Here is a 21405-nt window from a genome sequence, read left to right as displayed (position 1 = left end):
GATCCTAACAGTGGCATTTAAAGTCTTCCATAAGCGGGAGGAGGAGAAAGAATGCTGTAAACAAAAGGCTGATCAGGCCAATTTCCAGATGTTGGCCCAGCTGATAAAACCACAACCTGGGCGCCCCTCTACAAACAAGCCCCCCCAAGAGCTTGTTTCAAGTGCAGAAAAGAGGGACATTGGTCAAGGGCGTGCCCCTCCCCCAGATCTCCTACCACCCCATGCCCCAGATGCCACAAAAAGGGCCACTGGGGGTCTGATTGCCCAACCACCCGAAGGGGAAGCTGGACGAACAACCCCCATCCTAAGCCTGCCGTAGTGGGGCTGGCAGAAGAAGATTGATGGGGCCCGGGGGCTTCTCGCCCGACCATTTCCATCACCAAACAGGAGCCCAGGGTTACTTTAACAGTAGACGGTCACCCCATCTCCTTCCTCCTAGATACAGGAGCCAACTTCTCAGTCTTGTGAGAATACCGGGGCCCTACCACACCAGCCATTATTCCTATAGTCAGAGTAGGAGGTAAACAGATTTTCCCATTAAACCCCCCACCCACCCTTTTATGCACAATCCAAGACAATCCCATACCTTTCTCCCACTCCTTCCTGGTTATGCCCCAGTGTCCCATCCCTTTACTAGGACGAGACATCCTTTCCCTCCTCCACGTTTCCATAACTATATCCACTCCCACAGCCCCCAGTACTCCCTTTCTGATAGCCCTCATAGCCGACGACCCCCCTCTACCCAATGAAAGCTCCGGTTCTGCCCTCATACATCCTGTAAATCCCAGTTTGGGACATTACAAGCCCCTCCGTGGCCCTATGTCCCCCTGCCTCTATCAAATTATGTGACCCCTCTCAGTATATCTGTCAGGCCCAATACCCCCTAACCACTTCAGCCCTCATAGGCCTCCAACCCATCATTCAAGCAGACCCACTCACTCCCCATTTAATACCCCCATATTAGCTGTTAAAAAAACCAACGGATCTTGCCGCCTTGTCCAAACCTTCGCCTCATCAACATAGCCATTGTCCCTATCCATCCCTTAGTTCCAAATCCATACAGCCTCAGCATCCCACTTCTCAGTCCTAGATCTCAAAGACATACCCCCATATTAGCTGTTAAAAAAACCAACGGATCTTGCCGCCTTATGCAAGACCTTCGCCTCATCAACATAGCCATTGTCCCTATCCATCCCTTAGTTCCAAATCCATACAGCCTCAGCATCCCACTTCTCAGTCCTAGATCTCAAAGACCCATTTTTCTATCCCTCTAGACCCCTGCTCCCAAGATTTTTTCATCTTCACCTGGACGGACCCATACACAAGACATTCTAAAAAACTCACTTGGTCAGTTTTGCCACAAAGCTTCCGAGATAGTCCCCATATTTTTAGACAGGTCCTAGCTCAGGACCTCAAACAGTTTCATCATGATCACTCCAAGTCCACCTTATAATACATAGACAATCTTCTACTCTGCAGTCTCTCGTGGGAACAGTCTCAACTTGACACTGCCTCCCTACTTAACCTTCTAGCTTCCAGAAGTTACCGAGTATCCCCCGTCAAAGCTCAAATCTCTTCCCCTCCTATCACTTACCTCAGATTCCTTCTATCTCAACAAAGAAAGTCCATTACCTTAGACAGAAAATGGCTCCTCTCTGACCTGCCCATTCCCAAAACCAAGACAAAAATCCTTTCCTTTCTAGGCCCTTTCTAAGCCTAGCTAGATATTTTAGAACGTAGATCCCTAACTTCTCCCTGCACCCTGTTGGCAAGACCCCTATACAACCTCAGCAAGAGCCCCCCTAAAAAACCATTATCCTCCTCACCCCAACACTCCTTCATTAAGCTCCATCAAGCCCTTGTAGAAGACCCAGCTCTCCATCTTCCTGATTTGTCGAAGCCCTTCTCATTATACATTCATGAGAGGTCCAGTCAAGCTCTAGGAGTCCTAGGCCAATATGCTTTGCCCCAGTAGCTTATATCTCCAAGCAATTAGACCCCACAGTTCAGGGATGGGCCCCCTGCCTACGAGCATTAGCCGCTAGACAGCTCTTGCAGAAAGAAGCTCATAAACTGACATTCAGAGCGCCCCTTACCATTCTGTCTCCACATCACCTAAAAGATCTCTTAACCTACAAAAGTTTACAGACTCTCCCTCCCTCCAGACTCCTGACCTTACTGTCCTCTTTCCTCCAAAATCCCGTTCACCCCCTTTGCCATCCATACCCGAATCATGACCTTTTCCTCCTTTACTGCTCTCTCACTTTTTTTCCTCATTCCTATTGTCTTCCCCACCACCCCAGCCTCCTTTGTATAGCGATTCAAAGTCAGACAGACTTACACACAGCATCAAACAAAAGTTACTGCCCTCATTGCCACACCAGACTGCCCTCTGAAAAGCTGCTCTGAGCCTTTATACCTCCACTTTCCTCCCTCCACTGAAGTGTTCACTAGCAGCTACCCTTATTCTCCCTACCTCTGCTTCCTCTATGACCAAAAACAAGCCTATTGCAGGCAATGGCCAGATACCTACAGGAGATGTCCCTACTAGTCTTGCACCATTCACTACATAGGTAACTTCCAGTACCCACAGTATTACTCCTCCAACCGTTTCATGAAATATCCCAATGGCTCATTCTCCTTATCAATCCCAGATCCCTGGGACTCTCGATGGGCTGCCAGAGTCACAGCCTCAGTTTACTACGGGGGGTCCTCGACCCCCCACAGTACCCTTCATATCTCTCAAAAGTATGTTCCCTCTCATTCCCAGATCTCTCAAGTTGCATCAGATAGCAGACATTCTGAAAAAGTCATTATCCAAACTCTTGATAGTGCCTCTTCATCTTCTTATCCCCACCCCTCTTCCCATTTCTCCTACTCTTCATTACAGCTCATTCAGGACACCACCATCTTTCTCAACCACACCCTTAACACCGCCAATTGTTTCTTGTGCGCATCACTACAGCGCCCACTGCTGGCCGCCATGCCCCTTAATATTTCCAACTACTCCTTCCATGCAGAAAGACAACCCCTCTGCCCCCTGGCAGACATACCCCTATGGGAACCAGAATACTCAGATAATCTCACCATCCACCACTGTGTAGGCCCAACTCCACCCCCCTCCAGCGCACTTCACTGCCTCTCTATCTACACCCCTACCTCCAGCTCTAAGACTTTTACGCAACCGGGACACTTCTTTTAGTGTAATAGCAGTCTTTTCAACTCACTGCCTCTCAACTCCGATACACCCTGCATTCTCGTCACCCTAATCCCACAGTTAACACTTTACAGCATGGCAGAATTCCTTGAGCTCCAACCTCCCTTGCCCTCGCGCACAAAAAGAGCTGCTTTCCTTCCCATCATGGTCAGTAGCTCTTTGATCACCTCAGCCATTGGGGCAGGGTTTTCGGTAGAAGCCCTGGGTCACTCTCTATAGGCAGTTAGAAATCTCAACGCCAAACTTGAGGGAGCCCTGACATCCACTGCCGATTCTCTAGCCTCTCTCCAAAGACAGGTCACTTCGCTAGGTAAAGTCACCCTTCAAAACCGGCGGGCCCTAGATCTGCTTACAGCCGAGAAGGGCGGCACCTGCGTCTTCCTCTGGGAAGAGGGCTGCTATTACATCAATGAATCCAGCATTGTAGAAACTGACATTACCAAACTCACCGACCTTGCCTCCAGTCTCCACTCTGCTTCCAATTCCAACCCATTCTTGTCAATACTAACAAACCTCCTCCTCACCTGGCTCTGGCCCACTGCAGGCCCCATAATAATCATTCTTCTCGCCTGTCTCTTCTTACCCTGTATAATAAAGTTCATCAAATCCCAAGTCGGAAAAATCTCTAATCAAGCTTTCAACCAGCTTTTACTCAGGAACTACCAGCTTCTGGCCACAGAAGATCCCTCACCCTCACGTGACCTCCTCACCACACGCTGAGATGGACCCCTCTCTCCACTGGAAACTGTTCCTGGAAACAATAGCCGCAGACGCCTGGCTCCTGACACCCATATCCTCTTGGCCAACCTATGGTTACAGGGAACCTTCATTGATTTCCAAACCTGAAGAAGTCCACATCTACTCGTCCTTACTGTGGGGAGTCCTATCAACCCTTTCCTCCCAATCCTCAAGCCCTCACTCCCTTCTCCGCCCCTGTTCAGCAGGAAGCAGCCAGAGAGAAAGCAACGTCCACAAACCCATAGAGGAGAAAGGGGGGAATGAAGGGTCCCCACCAGTAAGATGGCAAACTTCCGGCTTCTCTTCGGGGTCCTCAGTTCCCGCCGGTGCCACCTGAAGCCCAATCACCTCTCGCCCCCCTCCCAATCCCAGCACCTAGCCAACAGCCACCAGCCCCGTAGAAGTGACACCTCAATCAATTCATGCCCCCTCCTATATAACCCAGCACCTTTCCCTAATAAAGCGGAACTCTCCGGTGAATTGCTGCTATGTGTCGCTCCTTTCCTTTCACCTAGCAACAGTCAGATCTCCTGAGAATAATCGCTGCTTCCAAGGGGAATAGCTAGCACCCATGCTGTAACAAACCAAAATGTAAAATGCTACCAGGAAAGTCATAAATTTAGCAAATAGTAATTTAGCAGGTAGGACTGAATGTATGTCAGAATACACAGTTGCCTCAACTGAGACAAACATACTGTGGTTCCCCAATTCCTCAGCTGCTTCCTAATATCCATCAGAGGGTGAAGACGTACTCTCTTTCATGAAGGTATGTGCAGTTACTTCACAGAGTACACATCAACAAATGGATCTTATACATACTGAAAATCGAGTCCCCAACTAAGCACATAGTAAGTATTGAAATGGGCTAATCTTTACTGCAACAGAGACCCTTAGGTTGAAATCTGTATCTGTGTGTTTGAATATCCCATCTAATTTGTTTTAAACAAAATTCTGTACAATAAAATTAGAATAGTGCTAAGACTTTCCACTACCCCACAGAGTTTACTGCATTTGAATTTTTCCTATCTATGGATAGATCAATAGTATACTACATTTGCTTAATCAAAGGTATATACAGTATTAATCAGTTTTTCTGCCATCTCAAACAATCCCCCAAATCACAGACATTTATATCTATTTGTAAAATAGGGTAGGGACTGTGAATCAGCTGTTATAGTTGTGCCCCACTGTCTTTTAATTCCAGAATCAAGTAGTGTTCCCTATTTGGAACATCATATTTCCAAAGCAAAGGGGAATGAGTAAGTGGACTCGTGGGAAACATAATGGTTTTAAAAGCCCCTGCTCTGATATGGCAGGCATCACAGTCACTCGCATTTCACTGTCTAAAACCAGTCACTTGGATGGGCCCCACAATGTCACGGAGATACAGATTCCTCTGCCAAACATACTGCATGGCACAAGGCAAAAGGAAAGAATGGAAGAGCCTCTTGCAGATGAAAAAAGAAATTTGGGAATGATAATATAATCTGTAAGACATACTCAACATACATTCTTTAGATATCACTGCCAGCCTAGCTAAATGTCTTCATTTCTCAAAATTTACTAATGGTTAAGCAGTTTGAACCAGTTTTTAAATTGTAATCTGACTGTGGGAGTGGAAAAGAAAGAATCAGTTGTTTAAATTGCCAACTAGACTTTATAGTTAGAATCTTTTTTAAACATTAAAAAGGAAAAAAGTTCTACCTTATAGAGTTAAGAAATCTGAAATAACATAAATGAAACTGCAAGATATTTGATATAGAGTACTATACATAGCAATAAATGTTATTTTCCATCTGTTTTTTTACACTGCATCAGTTAAATGATGATTTCTAGTACCCAAAATACTCAATATAAATCAAATATGTAGTATGCACCAAATGAAATACTTGAATACATTTTATTGGGCTATAAGACTGGAAATGAAGTCTGAAATAGTATGACAAGTTTTAAGAATTCATATATGCAGTCTTTCATTTTTTTATCTTACATAGAGAATAATGAAAAAAGGAGAGAACACAGTATGAGTATTTCATGTCATATCGTATAATCTAATCCTTTCTTTAATTGAAGGATTTAAACTATTGGGCAATAATTTTTAAAAACTGCATTTAACATAATATTGCTACTACTGAAGGATTGAATAAATTTATTTTACCCCAAATGTCCACTCCATCTTTCCAAACTTTCGTGGAAAGTATCAATATGAAGATGAACAAAAAAAATACAATCCTGATCTTGGGAGTAAAGGGTAAAGTCATGCAAAGAATTATACAAAAGACAGTGACCACGATTAACTTAGTGTTCCCTTAGCCTGACTGAACTTGAAATAGGTTTCTTCTGGACCTGGTTCCTGATCTCCCTTGTCCCACAGCATTTATAGGCATACCTCACTTTATTGTGCTTCTCTTTTTTTGTGCTCCATAGATAATGTTTTTTTTTACAAAATGAAGGCTTATGGAAACCTGTATCAAGCAAATCTATCAGTATCATTTTTGCAACAGCATTTGTTCACTTTATGTCTCTATGTCACATTTTGGTACTTCTTGCAATATTTCAAGCTTTTTAATTGTTATAATATTTGTTATGGTGATCTATGAGCAGTGGTGATTACAACTTCTGAAAGCTCAGATGATGGTAAGCATTTTTTAGCAATGAAGTATTTTTTAATTAAGGTGTACACTTTTTTAAAGATATAATGCTATTGCACACCTAATAGTCTACAGTATAGTACAAACATAAGTTTTATATGTACTAGGTAACCAAAAAATTCATTTGACTTGCTTTTTTGCAATATTGCCTTACTGCAGTGGTCTGGAACTAAACCTGTAATATCCCAGAGGTATGCCTTTCCTTTAGAAATCTTTCCATTGTAAATTCTTTCTCTGCCCTGGGGAAGTGTATATTTTCTTCCAAAGGTCTTACCAGTTTTATTGGAATGTCTTTCTCAAGGTCCAGGAAGGCAAGCCTCTGAAATGTTATCAAGAAAGAAAGGTCCTGGGGGATCACGGGAAGATGGCGGCATGAGTAGTTCAGAGGAAATCTCCTCCCCAAAACATATATATTTATGAAAATACAATAAATACAACTATTCCTAAAAGAGACACCAGTGGATGCAGTACAACAACCTACTACATCTACATCTGCAAGAACTCAGCATCACATGAAGGGGGTAAGATACAAGCCACAGCCAGGTGGGACCCAAATGCACACCCACCCCAAAACCTGGTGGGAAGAAAGGAGTTGGAAAGGGGAGGGAGTGAAAGCCCAAGACTGCTAAACAACCAGCTCTAGAAATCCGCACCCAGAATGCAGACACAAGATGCACGGGGTGCTGGATATTAGAGAAATGGAACAGCAAAACCTGTGAGCAGGTCCCCACAACCAGCACCCCTGAGACAAAAGAAAAGCGAGTGCTTTCTGCAAGTCTTAAAGAGACAGGGACCCCATAGCTGGACGAAGTTGTCCCGGCAGCTGGGAATACCAGGGAAACTTAGGCACCCTAAATGGAGGCAGTGCAGCTCTGAAGCCCCTCACAGGACTAGGCAGCCTGCCAATCGTTCCTCCAACTGGCATAGACCCCAACACATGGGCCCAGTAGCAGGAGAGTGGGAGTGCACACCGAGGGTGGAAGCGCTAGAAGGAACCAAGAGCAGATCCGTGCAATGCAGGGCTTTCATTTTTTTTATCTTACATAGAGAATAATGAAAAAAGGAGAGAACAGCCCGACTGAATAGCCCGGGCGTGGCTTGCGAGCACCAGCGGTAGTGAAGCCAGAGCCCTGTAGAAGCCTGCGCGGAAAAGTCCGGCGCACACTGACAGTGGAGCCAGAGGGAGCAGGTGCACCCACAGGAGTTGACCGGAATCCTAGCCCAACACATAGCCGCCTGGGCCACACCCAAAGGCCGCTGTTGCCACACAGCTGCCCGGCAGGGTTGCCGCTAGCATGGAGGAGCGCACCTGGTGTGCCTGCCATTCCCTGCAGGGCTCTGCGCTGCTCTGACAGACACCCTGATGACAGCAGTTTAGGAGATTAACCTGGTGGCTGCTCCAGGAGTGCAGGTAGCCGTCACAGGCAGCGGAGAAGGGCAAGGCATCCAGCAAGTAGGAAAGGACTTTCTTCTCCCAGCTGACACACCCACAACCTGCCAACAACCACTACAATCACCATGAAAAGGCAAAAAAATCTGGTCCAGACCAAGATAGTTACACCTGAGAAAGGATCTGCAGAGGCAGACCTAACCAGTTTCCCTGAAAAAGAATTCAAAATAAAAATCATAAACATGCTGACAGAGCTGCAGAGAAATATGCAAGAACTAAGGGTTGAAGTCCGGAGGGAGATTACAGACATCTGGAGGGAGATCACAGATGTCCGGAGGGAGATTACAGAAGTGAAACAAACTCTGGAAGGATTTATAAGCAGAATGGATAAGATGCAAGAGGCCATTGATGGAATAGAAACCAGAGAACAGGAACGCATAGAAGCTGAAGCAGAGAGAGATAAAAGGATCTCCAGGAATGAAACAATATTAAGAGAACTGTATGACCAATCCAAAAGGAACAACATCCTCATTATAGGGGTACCAGAGGAAGACGAGAGAGAAAAAGGGATAGAAAGTGTCTTTGAAGAAATAATTGCTGAGAACTTCCCCAAACTGGGGGAGGAAATAGCTCCTCAGACTACAGAGGCACACAGAACTACTGAGAAACAGGATCCAAAGAGGTCAACACCAAGATACATAATAATTAAAATGGCAAAGATCAAGGACAGGGACAGAGTATTAAAGGCAGCCAGAGAGTAAAAAGGTCACCTACAAAGGAAAACCCATCAGGCTATCATCAGACTTCTCAACAGAAACCTTACAGGCCAGAAGAGAATGGCATGATATATTTAATGCAATGAAACAGAAGGGCCTTGAACCAAGGATACTGTATCCAGCACGACTATCATTTAAATATAAAGGAGGGATTAAACAACTCCCAGACAAGCAAAACTTGAGGGAATTTGCCTCCCACAAACCACCTCTACAGGGCATCTTAGAGGGACTGCTCTAGATGGGAGCACTCCTAAAAAGAGCACAGAAAAAAACATCCAACATATGAAGAATGGAGAGGGAAGAAAAAGAAGGGAAACAAATGATCATCAGACTGTGTTTATAACAGCTCAATAAGTGAGTGAGGTCAGACAGTAAGGTAATAAACAAGCTAACCTTGAACCTTTGGTAACCACAAATCTAAAGCCTGCAATGGCAATAAGTACATATCTTTCAATAATCACCCTAAATGTAAATGGATGGTATGCACCAATAAAAAGACACAGAGTAACAGAACTGATAAAATAAAGCAAGACCCATCTATATGCTGCTTAGAAGAAACTCACCTCGAACCCAAAGACATACACAGATTAAAACTCAAGGGTTGGAGAAAGATATTTCATGCAAACAACAGAGAGAAAAAAGCAGGTGTTGCAATACTAGTATCAGACAAAATAGACCTCAAAATAAAGAAAGTAACAAGAGATAAAGAAGGATATTGCATAATGATAAAGGGCTCAGTCCAACAAGAGGATATAACCATTATAAACATATATGCACCCAAAACAGGAGCACCAATATATGTGAAACAAATACTAACAGAATTAAAGGAGGAAATACAATGTAATGCATTCATTTTGGGAGACATTAACACACCACTCACCCCAAAGGACAGATCCACCAGACAGAAAATAAGTAAGGACACAGAGGCTCTGAACAACATGCTAGAAAAGATGGACCTAATAGACATCTATAGAACTCTATATCCAAAAGGAACAGGATACGCATTCTTCTCAAGTGCACATAGAATATTCTCCAGAATAGACCACATACTAGGCCACAAAAAGAACCTCAGTAAATTCCAAAAGATTGAATCCTACCAACCAACTTTTCAGACCACAAAGGTATAAAACCAGAAATAAATTGTACAAAGAAAGCAAAAAGGCTCACAAACACATGGAGGTTTAACAACATGCTCCTAAATAATCAATGGATCAATGACCAAATTAAAATGGAGATCCAGCAATATATGGAAACAAATGACAACAACAACAAAAAGCCCCAACTTCTGTGGGACGCAGCAAAAGCAGTCTTAAGAGGAAAGTATATAGCAATCCAGGCATATTAAAAGAAGGAAGAACAATCCCAAATGAATAGTCTAATGTCACAATTACCGAAATTGGAAAAAGGAGAACAAATGAGGCCTAAGGTCAGCAGACGCAGGGACATAATAAAGATCAGAGAAGAAATAAATAAAATTGAGAAGAATAAAACAATAGAAAAAATCAATGAAACCAAGAGCTGGTTCTTCAAGAAAATAAGCAAAATAGATAAGCCTCTAGCCAGATTTAGTAAGAGAAAAGAGAGTCAACACACATCAACAGAATTAGAAATGAGAAAGGAAAAATCATGACGGACCCACAGAAAAACAAAGAATTATTAGACAATACTATGAAAACCTATATGCTAACAAGCTGGAAAACCTAGGAGAAATGGACAACTTCTTAGAAAAATACAACCTTCCAAGACTGACCCAGAAAAAACAGAAAATCAGACCAATTACCAGCAACGAAATTGAAGTGGTAATCAAAAAACTACCCAAGAACAAAACCCCAGGACAAGATGGATTTACCTCGGAATTTTATCAAACATACAGAGAAGACATAACACTCATTCTCCTTAAAGTTTTCCAAAAAATAGAAGAGGAGGGAATACTCCCAAACTAATTCTATGAAGCCAACATCACACTAATACCAAAACCAGGCAAAGACTCCACCAAAAAAGAAAACTACAGACCAATATCCCTGATGAACATAGATGCAAAAATACTCAACAAAATAATAGCAAACCAAATTCAAAAATACATCAAGAGGATCATACACCATGACCAAGTGGGATTCATCTAAGGGATGCAAGGATGGTACAACATTTGAAAAATCCATCAACATCATCCACCACATCAACAAAAAGAAGGACAAAAACCACATGATCATCTCCATAGATGCTGAAAAAGCATTTGACAAAATTCAACATGCATTCATGAAAAAACTCTCAACAAAATGGGCACATCATCAACATCATCCACCACATCAACAAAAAGAAGGACAAAAACCACATGATCATCTCCATAGATGCTGAAAAAGCATTTGACAAAATTCAACATGCATTCATGATAAAAACTCTCAACAAAATGGGCACAGAGGGCAAGTACCTCAACATAATAAAGGCCATATATGATAAACCCACAGCTAACATCATACTGAACAGCGAGAGGCTGAAAGCTTTTCCTCTGAGATCAGGAAAAAGACAGGGATGCCCACTCTCCCCACTGTTATTCAATGTGGTACTGGAGGTCCTAGCCACAGCAATCAGACAAAACAAAGAAATACAAGGAATCCAGATTGGTAAAGAAGAAGTTAAACTGTCACTATTTGCAGATGACATGATATTGTACATAAAAAACCCTAAAGCCTCCACTGCAAAACTACTAGAACTAATATCAGAATTCAGCAAAGTTGCAGGATATAAAATTAACACACAGAAATCTTTAGCTTTCCTATACACTAACAATGAACTAATACAAAGAGAAATCAGGAAAACAATATCATTCACAATAGCATCAAGAAGAACAAAATACCTAGGAATAAACCTAACCAAGGAAGTGAAAGACCTATACCCTGAAAACTACAAGACACTCTTAGGAGAAATTAAAGAGGTCACTAAAAATGGAAACTCATCACATGCTCCTAGATAGGAAAAATTAGTATCATTAAAATGGCCATCCTGCCCAAAGCAATATGCGGATTTGATGCAATCCCTATCAAATTACCAACAGCTTTCTTCAATGAACTGGAACAAATACTTCAAAAGTTCATATGGAACTGTCAAAGACCCCAAATAGCCAACGCAATCCTGAGAAGGAAGAATAAAGTGAGAGGGATCTCACTCCCCAACTTCAAGCTCTACTACAAAGCCACAGTAATCAAGACAATTTGGTATTGGCACAAGAACAGAGCCACAGACCAGTGGAATAGAATGGAGACTCCAGAAATTAACCCAAACATATATGGCCAATTAATATTTGATAAAGGAGCCATGGACATACAATGGGGAAATGACAGTCTCTTCAACAGATCGTGCTGGCAAAACTGGACATATACATGTAAGAGAATGAAACTGGATGACTGTCTAACCCCATATACAAAAGTAAATTCAAAATAGATCAAAGACTTGAATGTAAGTCATGAAACCATAAAGCTCTTAGAAAAAAACATAGGCAAAAATCACTTAGACATAAACATGAGTGACTTCTTCATGAACATATCTCACTGGGCAAGGGAAACAAAAACAAAAATGAACAAGTGGGACTATATCAAGCTAAAAAGCTTCTGTACAGCAAAGGACACCATCAATAGAATAAAAAGGTATCCTACAGTATGGGAGAACATATTCATAAATGACAGATCCGATAAAGGATTGACATCCAAAATATTTAAAGAGCTCACACACCTCAACAAACAAAAAGCAAATAATACAATTAAAAAATGGGCAGAGGAGTTGAATAGGCAGTTCTCTAATGAAGAAATCCAGACGGCCAACAAGCACATGAAAAGATGCTCCACATCACTAATCATCAGAGAAATGCAAATTAAAACCACAATGAGATATCACCTCACACCAGTAAGGATCGCCATCATCGAAAAGAAAAACAACAACAAATGTTGGCGAGGTTGTGGAGAAAGGAGAACCCTCCTACACTGCTGGTGGAAATGTAAACTAGTTCAACCATTGTGGAAAGCAGTATGGAGGTTCCTCAGAATGCTCAAAATAGAAATACCATTTGACCCAGGAATTACACTTCTAGGAATTTACCCTAAGAATGCAGCACTCCAGTTTGAAAAAGACAGGTGCACCCCTATGTTTATCGCTACACTGTTTACAATAGCCAAGAAATAGAAGCAACCTAAATGTCCATCAGTAGATGAATGGATAAAGAAGATGTGGTACATATACACAATGGAATATTATGCAGCCATAAGAAAAAACCAGATCCTACCATTCGCAACAACATGGATGGAGCTAGAGGGTATTATGCTCAGTGAAATAGCCAGGTGGAGAAAGACAAGTACCAAATGATTTCACTCATATGTGGAGTATAAGAACAAAGGAAAACTGAAGGAACAAAACAGCAGCAGAATCACAGAACCCAAGAATGGACTAATAGTTACCAAAGGGAAAGGGACTGGGGACGATGGGTGGGATGGGAGGGATAAGGGAAGGGAAAAAGAAAGAGGGCATTATGATAGTGCATGGGGGACACGGGGAGGGCTGCGCAACACAGAGAAGACAAGTAGTGATTTTACAGCATCTTACTAAGCAAATGGACAGTACTGTGAAGGAGTATGGGCGGGGGACTTGGTGAAGGGGGGAAACTAGTAAACATAATGTCTGTAATTGTAGATTAATGATACCAAAATGAAAATAAAAATAAAAATAAAAATAATATGTGAGGAAGAGTAAAAAAAAAACTCATACTTGATATCTAGTTGTATTTTTGCACATTATTTAAAGTTTTTGTGTCATCACATGGGAATTAAAAATTATTTTTTAAAAAAAGAAAGAAAGGTCCCTATCTCCCTGTCTCTGCAGAAGGGGAGGAGCTTCACGCTTGTCAGCGCCAATGAGCAAATGCAGATACCTGATCAACTCGACTAACTTCCCCTATCAGAGTCCTCTGCCAGCTCATTCCTGAACTCAAAACCTCCACCTTCTGTTCCAGGAGTGTTGAGTGTCTACCTCCCCTACTGCAATAGTTTTGACTTCTATTTCAATAGTCTTGAATAAAGTTTTCCTTGCCTGTTAAACTCCATCTGGTGCATTTTTTTTCTTTGACAATAGAAATAACTCTTTCCTATACTGGTTTAAATACAATCCTGACTAAAGACAGGGGAATATACTAGAATACCTCTTGACATTTTTAAACTTCTCAAATGGAAGTCACACAGTGACATAAGTCTTTTAAGATCCTTGAAACGGATCAAATAAAAACAATTAATTAATTAATTAAAAGCCCAATAAATTAATAAATAAATGTTTTTTGCTTCATAGTAAAAAGAAAAAACAGTCATGAGGCACTTACTTCAGATCCCCCCAGAAAACAAACTTTGAAAGTGACATCATTTGCTTGAGAGTGACTCACATTTCATGAAGAAGCCAAAGAAAATTAAATTGACTTGAAGCCACCAAATACTGTTTTACTGAATCAGTGTGTGGCAGAAATAATACAAGAGACGTAAATCCATTTTCCATTTTAGAAAGACATGGCTTCTGTAATGAGATGGAGTACAGAGAGCAGCATTATCATATATTGTCATTGAAATATATTTCCCTGGTGGTTTTGTCCAAAAAAGTATGAAATTGAGAGAAAATAAAACAGGTGATAGTGTACACAGAAGGCTGTGAATATGAATCATCTGAAGTGCGTAACTTGCTTAACAGCTGGTCTTATTGATGGCAATTGAGATTAGATCTTTGCAAGTCCTGAATTTAAGGCGATGAAGGCCTGCATACATCAGAGATTCAACATCAGCTGAACTGTTCCAATCTATAGGTAAGAAAGGAAGCAGTAAGTACGTGGAGATAAAGACTGCTGTTACTGGAGGGAAAAAAAAGAACTACGTAAGGTCCGATAGGTGAGGAGTTCGGGAGTGGGAGGTGGGCGCCCCCTGTCATTTCTGTAAAATCTGTAAGCTCTGTGATACTTCCTAAATTGCTTTGAGATTGTTGAGGAACCCATTGGAGCTAAAGAAAGACGATCAGTATCCGCTTTATGTTTTCTTATCTATTCTAGGGAAGTCAAAACAATGCTAATTTTACCCAAAGCATAAATCAGTAAAAAATTAACTTTCCTAGTGGTTCGAAAAATTACATCACCTTTTACTGTTCCTTTAGCTTTTCAAAAATGAAAGCTGTCAATGTTTAATTGATACTAGCGGAGTGCGATTGAAAGTGAAAAGATGAACTAGAGAAATAGATTAACTTTCTTTTCAGTTTCTGAGTGCTGGTTAATTAAAAAGGGAATGGTCTCTTTTAAAAAAATCTATCACTTGTATATCTCTCCATCCCTTTCCTATTCATTTATCATATCTCTATTGAAATCTGTCATCTTTATATAGGATATGAATATTTAGTAGCTAACACAGTGTTTGGCACCTAACAGATAGCTACACATACAAAAATTAATTATGATTCAAACTAAAAATTATTTTTCATTTTGTCATTACGACCAAATACAAAAACTTACTATATCTCAAAGAATATTGTACTTATCTCCTAAAAAATGATATGACAAAATTAAATGGAATACAGCAAGGGAACCATGAGCCATCCTGCAGAAGCAAAGTACGGGTATTTCTTGTTATCTGCAGAGTAGAAAGCAATTTCTTCACTATCAACACATGAACTGGGCAGACACATGGAAAACATTTACACCAAGTCTTAGCTCATCCGACTTTCATGAGAAAAATTACATATTTTCTAATGAGGGAAAGAATACAAGAATATGAAAGACTTTAGTCTTTATACCTTGCATTACTTAATAGGAATTGGGTTATTGTATGATGGCTATTTTGTAACATCTCTTTTTAGAGAACTAAGGATGAACACCAATTTGGTACTCTAAACAAGAAGAGTAATTGTGACTAATTTGTCATTTTCATTATTAAAAAAGGAAAATACATTATCTCAAGAGAATGAAGCAATAACAGATGTTTCTATAAAAGTTGACCTTTACCAAATATCCCTTTTTTTTCCTATTGATCTTTACACAAAGGTCATATCTCCTCAAACCACACTCCAAAAAGGCTAAGAAATTAGAGCAATCACTAAGTGTTACATGAAAAATACTTAAATAGAAAATAATAGAACTATGTTTTTAAAACCAAAACAAAACATACTAAAAATAAACAAATAAAACTCTGACTGTTAGTCCTCCTAAAAAGCTGGATATTCCATGCATTGCCTGATTAATTCCCTTCATTAATCTAAACCAAGGTGAGTCAGAGACATTCCCTAATCTCAAAATAAAACATCTCAATTACCTACATATGCAGCTCAGATATATTCACTTTGATAAGGATAATCAAGATGGGCTCACAAAAAAATAATGTACCATATTGTATGAGCTAAATACATAATAAAGCTGTAATAATAACAATAATAAAGCTTAATAAAGCTGTAATACCTTTTCTGAGCACATGTTCTGATTTAGGCAGCCATGAGGAGGGGGACATACCCTGTACCCATCTTGCCTTGAAAAGTACATTTACTCATTTAGGAAATAATTCCTAGTGGCCTGCTATGTATGGAGCTCAGTTCCAGTCCCTATTAATATAAAGTTGAATCTAATGGATAAAGTCAGTGACCTGCTGGATAACATATAACTCCACTCCACCCTCAAACACTATACAGGAAATTATTACATGGATGAGTACCTCCACCTGAGGCAACTCTCTGTGGACTAGACCATTCAATGGATGATATGGTGGCCCAGTGTGTTCACTTGGGGGAGCAATGTATAGGTTTCTGGCTAACAGAACAAACTGCATGCTTTTTCTCTGTGAGGGTGCATGTCAGTTTGGCAGATGATCCTAAAATTGTGTGTGCAATAGGAGGCCCTGTGCCACCTCCATTGTTGTTTAGAGTCATTGATTCTATTGAGCTAGACATTTCTTGAACTCTTACAAGGTAATAGGCACTATGCTAAGAATGAGGGAATTAAATGAAAAACACTTCAATTCTGTGCTTTGGGAATTTGTAGAAATTCCAAATAGGCTATTGTATGTGTATAATATGTAAATAGGAAGCACATTATTAGATTGGATAAAATTACACTGGAGTTCAGAAATGAGAAACCTGGATATGAAGATCAGGAAAGGCAGCAAGGATTTGACTGTAGATACAAGCGCAAGGGCATTCCTGGCATAAAAATAAGAGTAGGAGAACATAAGTTTGTCAGGAGTGAATTTTACAACTAAAAGTCCTAGGAAATAAAACTAGCAAGTTTAGATGGGGTTAGATTCAAATGAATATTGATCACTAGAATCTTTTTTTTATGTTTTGTAACAGTATAAAATTCACTGATGCACAATCCATCCATTTGAAGTATCGAAATCACTGTTTTTAGTATATGCAGTTATACAGCCATCACTACAGTCAATGATAGAATATTTTCTTCATTCCTAAGAAAAAATCCATATTCATTAGTAATCACTTGCCATGTCCTCCCACCCACCCCTGCCCCCAACCTCTTTAGGTCTAGACAACCACAAATCTACTTTTTGTCTATATATTTACATATTAAAAGGTCAAACTGCTGAAATTTGATGAACAGCAGATACTGAGAGAAGTGAATTTCATTAGGTGCTTGCTGTGGATTTTCAACTAAATAAAGTAGTTTTAAGACTTCAACATTTTGTGACATTGTACTTTTTTGTTTGTTTTGTTCGTGGTAGTGGTGTGTATGTTTCCTTGCATAGGTGTATGATTATAGATTTCTGCTCAAACATCATTAATTCACATATGAAAATACACAATGTTCAGACCAATGGACCAAAGTTTCAAATGATTTTTTTCAATCAGTATTGACCAACTCTGAAACAAAATTTCTTTTTTTATGTTCCACAGTAAAATAGAGACATCTTAAGTAAGCCTGGCAATTTTCTTTTAGACCTACCTTTTGCTATTTTAATTTTTCATTGAATATTATAAATGGAATCTTTCTACCATTATATTTATAACAGGTTATATTTTTATGGGAAAATGTTTTGGATTTTTATTTTAGTTGTGTTGGCAGTCATCTTCCTGAATGCTCTTACTTGGCAACAGTTTTTCTATTGTTTTGATAGGATTGTCTAGGCATGCAGTGACATCAGTAGCAAATGCAGATACATTTATTCTCTCTTTAAGAATGCCTATCCCTTATTTTGATGTCTAGTCTTTATGCATTGTCTAAAACTTCCTGAAGAAAATGTTAATGATAACGATAGAGGTTTTCTTGTCTTCTTCCTAACTTCTTTGGGAATGATTTGGCATTTTACCACAAATCAGGAATTTTGGCATTGTTTTCATTGAGCATAATCATGTTCATTAAGTGTTGTCATATTACTATTTTGTGTGGGGCCTAATTTTGTCTTCATTAGCTGGTTCTTTTGGGTACCTCTCAAGATGGTTATATATGTTTTTTTCTATTTATTAATGTGTTGAATTAAAAGAATTTATTAATATTCCTCTATTCTGGAAATGATAATGGTTGGTCATAATACTCTTGAAAAAATTCTCAGAAAAAAGTTCATTTTACTTAGGTTTTTTAAAAATCGTAAGTACTATCTTTGCCACATTTTTTTTTTGTACTTTTTCTGGAACCTTATTTTTCTGGTTTGCTATGGACTGTGTTAAATAATCCATGAGTGTTTTTTCCTTGAATGTTGGAAACAATTTACACATGAAACCACCTGGAACTGATTTACACACACACACCCCACACACAAACACATCTTATTGATAAAAGTTAAATGTACACACAGAGAACAATATTACAATCACTCATTCACTGATCATCCAAAGTGAACATTTTATGTACATTAATATTTTACAATTTTGCCTCATTTTTTTGCCTTCAGTTTTTTTAAATAAGAAAATGTAATATTTTCTAGTTTTTCAGTGAAGTATCTTAGATTTTTAAAATATGTGGTTAACAATATTTTCTTGAAAATAATATATATTTTTTAATCCATATGCCTCTCTTACTTTTCTTAGTTTCCTTCTTTCTCTAATACCTCCAGTGCAATATTGATTAAGGACTGGTGATGAAATATTCTTCTCTTGTTCCTAATGAAATGCTAACGATATTTCATTTATTTGTTTTGATGCAAGTTTTATATATATATATATTTGTGGTAAAATGTGGATATCATAGGATTTACCATTTTAACCATTTACTTCAATGCATCGGTATTGAGCGTGCTCACAATGTTGTGCAATCATAACCATTGTCTATTTCCAGAACTTTTTCATCATCATAATCAGAAACCCTGTTGATTATTCTTTGGAGAGCCTGGGCTGGAAATAATATTTTTCGAAGAGCAACATGGACTGGTTTATAGTAGTTTATGAGCAAAGTGTTAAGGTAACAAGACAAGAAGCAAATGACTTTGGTTGACATATATAAGAAATTACCAGAGGAGATGTGAAAGAAGTTTGTCTTTGAAAAATGATTCAGTTAGCAACAGGTGAAGAAAAGTATCACAGAATATCACAAACTGTAGAGAAGTTATTTATTTTTAAAAGGCCATGAGGAATTGAAGTTGGTGCTATGTTTATGAAACTTTGTTACTAATGCATGAAACACTGGGTGAGAAGAGTAGATGAATTGCAAGAGCAAGATTTTAAAGGATTTTGAAAGTTATATGAGACTTAGATTTTATCCTGTTAGTCGCAGAAAGTCTATTTTCACCTGTTGCATAATATAAAAATACCTGTGTTTTTGGAGGACTTTTATGGCAACATTGTGGTGAGAGAAAAAGGATTAAAGAGACTAGTCAGAATGATATTCCAGCTGTGAAACACTAATACAGGGCAGTCGGAAATGGCAAGGGAAAGGATGACACCTCGGTATTTTACAGCTAGATTTAGTATCATCTGACAATTTCTACAGTGCCACACAATCTCTCACTGACCTTTCTTCCTCACTGGCCTCACCATCCCCTTTCAAACTGTCGCTCTTACCACTCCTCTCTAAGGCACCTCTTGTAGTATGCAGTCCTCTACTGAAAGCTACCAGTGCTTCTCCTCCATTACTGAAAGTCAGAGTATCCTATCGTCTTAACCGGGCACATCAGAGCAGCAGTGATCTAGTCCCATTAATTTTCTGGACCTTGTTATATTTCTGCATTTACGGTGTGTTTCAATAAAAGAAGCCCTCCTTTATGAAATTATCATAATCAAGTTGTACACCTTAAATAGATACAATATAATATCATTTTTACTTAAGAAAAGCTGAAAAATAAATAAATAAAAGCTGTTGTATGAAAAAGTATCTGCTCCCGCTCTCCAAAACTGTTCATTCTCTGCTTTTCTTCACCTTTGTTTAGCTCAATAAAGTCCTACTAATATTTTAAAAAACTCAACCATCACCCCTTTAATAAACGTGTATCAAAATGTTCAACTAGATGTAGTCTTCTAAATTCTAATGGTATTCTGCTCACATTTTTTTCTTATGTGAAGTTACTTTATATATTGTCTCCCATGTAGTATTTCTACATGGCATCCCTATGTCTTCATTTTATATCCAAATCTCTCATAGCACCACACGTGTTTCATAGAATAAATGCTTTAAAGTGTTTAGTAATAAATAAATATACCTATTTGTGTTCCATTTTACTTATTATAAAATCCAAATTTTTGTAGTAGCCTAAAATGCTTTGCCTGACCTGAGCTGTTTATGTCTGCAACCTCATCTGCCACCAATTCCTTTTACATTGGCCATCACAACAATCCTGTGTCCACCTTAGGATGCATGTGTACTGCTTCTGCTGTAGGGATATTCCACTGGCAGACAAATCCTGGCTGCTCCTTGTCATTTGGACCTCATCCTCCCAGTAAGGCCTTCCCTGACTGTCCCAGTGTAAATTCCTGTCACCTCCCAATTACATCAGGCGTTTTATCTCTCTCTCTTTTTTTATATTATCACTACTTATATTAATTCAAATTATTATTTATTTTCTTTTTATATTCTCTGAAATAGGAGTACTACTAGAGCAGAGATTGTATCTGTCTTGGCCATCCATGTATCCTATCAGCTTATAATAATTTTTAAGCCTCGATATTCACTCTGTATCTGTTTGTTGTATCAATTACCTATATGATACCTTTCAAATTATTCTAACTAAATCTAAAATGCATAGAAAGCTGGAGATGGGAATACAAAAAGTGACTTGATAATTTCCTCCTGCCAAACTTAGTTTCTCCTAAACCTACGTCAGAGGATCAGCTGATCAAATTATTTTAGAGGGAAAGACTATTTAAGGGTTCCTGAAACATCCAGGGGCATAGTAATTAAATCACTTGCAATCCACCAATGGTCTGAAATTCCCAAATCAATTATCTTCCCATTTGAAAGAACATGCAAACATGATATGAAAAGAAATCCCATGAACTGGTTTTTATAACAGCTTAAAATTATGTATGTGAACCATAATATATTTAAGTAGTTGTGCTATTTCTTTCCTATTTCAAAACACTACATTATCATTTGGCTTTAAATATAGCTATTTTAATGTTCTATAAATATCTTAGAATATTTGAATCCTGTAAATTTTTTCTTTTTTCATGTGTCATAATCAGATTATGGAATTATAA

The sequence above is a fragment of the Manis javanica genome, chromosome 1 (genome assembly GCF_040802235.1).
Source record: "Manis javanica isolate MJ-LG chromosome 1, MJ_LKY, whole genome shotgun sequence".
Taxonomy (NCBI): Eukaryota; Metazoa; Chordata; class Mammalia; order Pholidota; family Manidae; genus Manis; species Manis javanica.
The sequence above is the reverse complement of the archived record's forward strand: the minus strand, read 5'-3'. Positions refer to the sequence as shown.